Consider the following 6,037-nt stretch of genomic DNA (forward strand, 5'->3'; position numbering starts at 1 on the left):
ACCCAACAACGGACTGATGGAGGTGTGCAGCAGAATGGGTTGAGTGAGTGCAGAACTACCTTACTTCACTGTAAGTATGCAGCTGTAATTAAAGTAGCAGGTATTTTCCTATTTTCACTTATGTTTCATACCAGAGATTACAGAAATGTCTGTCAGCTCTCTTCTGTTTAGAGAACCTAGAGTCATGTTAGAGTTGTGATAGTATTGTAATACAGCAGATATATATTTCTTTTCCTGTGACTGTTTTACTGAGATTCCCCTGAAGCATAACTCTCCTAAACATGTATCTTGTCCTTCTATGCAAGTCAGCAGTCTTGCTTGAAGTGTAATGGCTTTTGAGGGAGGACTTCTGCTCGAGAGAGAGCTGCAGCAGGATCAAGATGTTATTGTGTTCTTAACTTGTGATTTTTTGTTACTTGTAATTTTTTCTTTTTTAAGGACAAGTATTGCTTTGGTAGTTACTGTTGCTAACCTAGAAATATTTTTCACTTTGTTCCCTTTGACATTACGCCGCAGTGCTTTCTCCCTTTTTCTTCATTTTATATAGTAATCTTTCAGTTTCTTAGAATTTGCTAAGATGGAATTTGTGTTCATGTTTCGTTTATGTGAAGTAATTGCCAGTTAACATAGGATAACTATATTTACACAGTTATAAAAGATTTTTTTTTTCTAGGTGCCAACAGGCAGCCTCCATGAGCTGCTTTTGTAACAGTGACTTCCGTAGAATATCAACTGCATGTAGTCTGGATTAAGATAAAATAATGTAATGCATCACAGCAAAACTCCCCAACTGCATATGGGAAAGTGGCAGCCGCTGAAATAGCAATATAGTGTTCTTTCCCTGTTCCAGGAAAGTAAGACTAGCAGTTCAAAGACATTACTTCTAAAAAGTGTTAGTGGGAGACTAGATTGTAGAATGTGGTCCGATAGCGTGCTTAATTGATGTGTGTATTACCGTCGAGATGTCTTCACACAATCATCTGTTGGAATGAGGATTGGTTCCAGACCAATGCGTTTTAAGCCCATCTTCTGAGATGCATGGGGTAGATCTCTATGCTAGACTTACTGTCAAAGTCTAGAGGAAGCCTGAGACAATTGAAACTGGTAGACTGATGCTCTTGAGAGTTGTCTTAGCTAACTGAATATGAACAGCTCTGGAACATATAAAGCATTCAGATTCTTGCACCCAGTACTTGAAAATTTTGGAATGCGTGTTTCTCTCTTACATCTACATTAGATTAGTTTTCAGTATAGCACGTTGATAGCTGATGCCTTAATCTTGCTTTCAAACTTGACAGTATGACCATGAAGGCGTTAAAGGATTTCTTTAGAGAACAACTGGTTGACTCTGGATAGCAACCATGATTTTGTTTGCTTAAATGAATAGTCATTGAAGCTTTTGCTTCAGTTTCCCAATTTACTGCTGCCTGTTATTCCTAAAAAATAAAGCTGCAGTATTTTTTCAGAACTCAGAAGTGCTTGTGTCACGCTGTAATCCTCTTCGGTTCTTTTATATTCTTGTAGTCTCTATGTCTATCCATTTCTTATTTTATGCTATTCGCCCATGTCCTGATAGCTCTGTATAACAACTTGTTTTGTTTGTTGTTGTACTCTGCCTCACACAAAGACTTTTGTTCCTTGGTCAGTCGTGAAGGGTCCTAGGACTATTGTAAATCAACCTCTGCCACCACAGTGCTCAGCATTAGTTCAATGAAAAAATGGTAAGGGTAGGAAAAGGGCATTTGTTTCATGCATTTGTCTTTAAGGCAGTCCTCACTTTTGTCTTGCCTTTTTTCCCCTCCTTACTGGTTATTTTTTGGCTGCTGTGATGCTGTGGAAAAGCTGGGCTGCACCAGGAAGGGCATGACTAGCAGGTGGTAGGATGTGATCCATCCTTTTCATTCAGTACTGGTGAGGCCATATCTGGAGTGTTGTGTCCAGTTCTAGGCTCCCTAGTTCAAGAAAGTTACGGACTTACTGGAATGAGTCCAACAAAGACCCACGAAGATGATTAGGGGACTGGAGCATCTTTCATATGAGGAGGGGCTGAGAGACTTCAGCTGCATTAGCCTGGAAAAGAGAAGGCTCATTCTATACCGATGTATAAGAATAACCAATGAGAGGATGTAAAGGGGATGGAGCCGGAATCTTTTCAGTGGTACCCAGTGAATGGAAGAGGTAATGGGCACAAATTAAAATAGAATAGAGTACATGGAAAACACATGGAATTCCACTTAAACACTGTAAACACTGCGAGAATGATCAAGCAGTGGAACAGGTTGCGCAGAAAAGTTGCATCATCCATAGGGATAATCAAAACCCAACTGGACATGGTCCTGGGCAACCTGCCCTGCCTGAGCAGAGACATAGAACTGTATAATCCCAAGAGGGCCCTTCCAGCCTCAGGAATTCTGTGAGAAGACAGTTGTTAAGATTGTGGGTATTCCTGAGTCTGAGAGAGGCAGCAGGCTTTCTAAACTAACTTTATGCAAGTGAAGCAGTGAAGGAACATGGCCGTAGTTGTGGTGAATAATTCTTCATGCTAAAAAGGGAATATTTATCACAGTCCTACATGAACATCTTGATCATTGGAGCATGGCTTAAATCACGGGCCAGGTATTAATAGTAATCACTGTTTCCAGAGTACAGTGCAATCTAGCATTGTCTTCTGAATGACTTCACATCAACCAAATTGTGACACTTTCTCTGTATTTATTTCCATTATTTTTCGAAGAGATGCTGTAAAATAGGTTCTCAGTGTAATTGCATAAACCCTAAAACCTAGAAAGCACTTTCTTCCATTTTCATTTCTTAATCTATCAAAGATAAGTACATACGTTTTTCTGAGTTATGATTACATACTAAAACAAAAGACGTGACATTTTGAAATGTAGTAAGTTAAGAGTCACTGCCACCTAGTGGAACGTTGAAAACTTTGAAGTGTTCTAAAATAATAATAGCTCTAAAATAAAATAATCTAAACTAAAATAAATATTAATAAATAAAAATAAATAAAATAATGTTCTAAAATAAAATAGTTGTTATTCTTCATTTAAGAAACGCAACTTTTTTTTTTTTTTCCCCTCCCCATTTATAGTAGAACATGTAAGATACTCCTGCAGACTTCTAACATTTGAATACAAAACCAGCTGCTTACTAATGGAACACTCAGGAGCCGCAAAGGCTGTTAGGCTTTTGTGGCAAATATTGCAAATACTAGTCCTTACTAGTTCATGTCCATAATATATTATTTATATACTATTTCAAAATATGTTAATGATGTTTAGTGTGACAGGCAAGGTGTCTTCTCATCTTGAGACTGGTACTAAATATGACACTTCAACTAGTTTTGCTGATAAATTTAAATCAGAATGCAATGTTTGACTAGAAATTACTGCCTTAGCTGAGAGACATTTTTGTCAGTTTCACAATGAAAATGGAAAGCTTGGTTTGCAGAAGCAGAAGATACATTCCAAATGCCAATAATTTACCATAACGCAGCTTTTACCTAACTTGGGGAGGAGTATCTGCAACATTGTGGTATAGAAGTGTCACATCAGTCAAGCTAAAGGAGAGCTTAAGTCACCTTGCCATTTTCCAGCAAATCCATGTTTGTATGACAAATTAACAAACTGTTTACTGGTTCCTGTTTTTCTTGTGGATGTTTACTGCAGAGTCTGGGCTTTGTAGTGACAATTTCATTTCGTCAGTGCTGGTGGAACTTGACAAATACAGTTTTGTACTATTTTACTAGTTTCTGTTGCTCAGGAAAGTGATTTTCAGCATTAAAGCTTTTGTTGGTATGTGTCCCCTATTAATTAATAGGTCATGAAAGCAAGAGAAGACTGGTGATAATCACTGGTGTCTTATAAAACTTCCTTGAATTCTCATTCAGTCTTCTTGTAGGAGGTTGGTTTTTTGTTTTTATTTAAATAAATACATAAATTCAACCTTGATGTAAACATTTCCAGACATGGGTAAAATTCCACAGTCTATGCGAAGTTCTTAAAATGGTTTCTAATTATGAGAAACCTGCACTGTTTTTCTTGTCTTAATTTGTTTAGGTACCCAGCCTGAGATCTTTTTTAGTAGAATGTCACTTTATTATGTTTCTTTTGTTTATACAAGTAGTGTCAATCATATTACTTTACTTCTTGATGGTAGAGATAGCAGAATGGAGAGAGGAGAAGAGAACACTTAATAGTTAACTTGTAAATATAATAAACAGTCATTAGAGTGAGCTCAAGTATTGGTGTATATAGTAAAGAGATGGGGGATAATCGTAATAAAAATAGCATCGTACATTCAAACCTGCATTGTCAGCCTCCTGCTCTTCCATGGTTTTAGCAACTAAGGATCTTGGATATTGAGATGTTTGTCAAAATTTATTTCAAAATTATTAGTTTAGGAGCATTATGAAGAACCTTTTCTTTATGAGGTTGTGCATACAGCTCTTAAACTATAAGACTGAGACTTTGCGTTCATTATAATTTTGAAAAGTGTTAAGACCTTATTTTTGTTCAATTTGTAGAATCTCAGCTTACCTTTTTAGTGTAGTGACTGCCACAGACTTCTTTGTATCCAGGTTGCCCTATGACAGTACGTTATTTTGAAAATCCAGGATTTGGACTGTTGTAGGGCAACCTGGCTATGACAGAGGAATCTGTGGCAGTCTGGTGTAACATGTGACTAGTCAAGTACAACGTGTCATAGAAGTGTGACCTGAGCTTCAGATGTTGTTGTTAACCTGCTGTTAGGTATAATTCAAATCAGTTGTGTGTTCATAAAACCCAAAGAGTTTGGGATCTGGATTCTTAAGCTGTTTCTTAAACTCATCACAGCAGCTGCTTCAGTGTACATGTCCTAGAGGGGTGGAAGTAGCAGAGTTGAGACAATTTTAGTAAGAGAAGTCAACTTTGAATCTGCTTTTTCATGAGTTAGTCTTGATTCATTGGCATCTGTTGGGAGGTGCTGCAAAAATCAGTTTTTCAGCCCCTTTGCTCAGGAATCATAGAATCATTAAGGTTTGAAAAGATGTCCAAGATCATCAGATCCAACTGTCAACACAATACCACCATGCGCACTAAACCATGTCCCGAAGTGCCACATCTACATGTTTTTTGAACACCTCCAGTCATGGTGACTCCACCACTTCCTTGGGCAGCCTGTTCCAGTGCTTGAATGAGCACTTCAGTGATTTCAGTTTGTGGTCAGCTAAATCAGTGGTGTTAACACACAGTTAATCCACAGATCCTTAATAATATTTATAGTGCTTTTGGTTAAAATTCTATTTAAATCTATTGAAGATTGACAGGTCTAGTGATCCTAAATCAGGGACATACTTATGCTGCTATTTCTGCTCAACTTCTGTATTTGTGCTGGTAGTATAACAATGACTGGTATAAGTTGCTGCACTAAACTTTGGAGTGCTGTTTCCCTTCAAAAGGTGTATCGTCATTGGATCTTGTCATAGCCCAATATAGGGATTTGTATACAAAATTATAAATATTATTTATGTTATATTTTCATTATTATTCTTTAACTATAGTAAGAAGTTTCTCATGAAACTACTAAATTGTTTATAGCATATTTTATCTATAGGTGGTAGTGTTGCCTAAAGCATTATGAAATATATTAGGGACTTTCCCGTGAAATGGATACTGAAAATAAACAAGACAGTTTTCGCTTAGGAGGATCTTTAGTCATATAAATGTAATGACTTTTAAATTTTCTATAGCATATTGCTTTTTTCTTACTTAAACTGTTGGCAATCAATTATTATTTAAATCCTTTTGAATACTTCAGAATTTTTCATGTTGTTCAAAATGACCACCAAGGTCTAATGTTGAATAATTTCAAAAAGACCTTTGAAATTAAAAGAGCTTTTTCATATAAAGCATTGGGACTACGTAGACAACGCAACTGTCCAGTCTCATATATGTGTTTGTGCATGCATTGTATGCCATGAAAGGGCTCAGAATGGCATGCAAAAGATTGCTGTTTTCTGAAGGAAATGGGGTTCACATGGGTCATTCCT

Source organism: Phaethon lepturus, unplaced genomic scaffold (assembly GCF_000687285.1).
Source record: "Phaethon lepturus isolate BGI_N335 unplaced genomic scaffold, ASM68728v1 scaffold3099, whole genome shotgun sequence".
Classification (NCBI taxonomy): Eukaryota; Metazoa; Chordata; class Aves; order Phaethontiformes; family Phaethontidae; genus Phaethon; species Phaethon lepturus.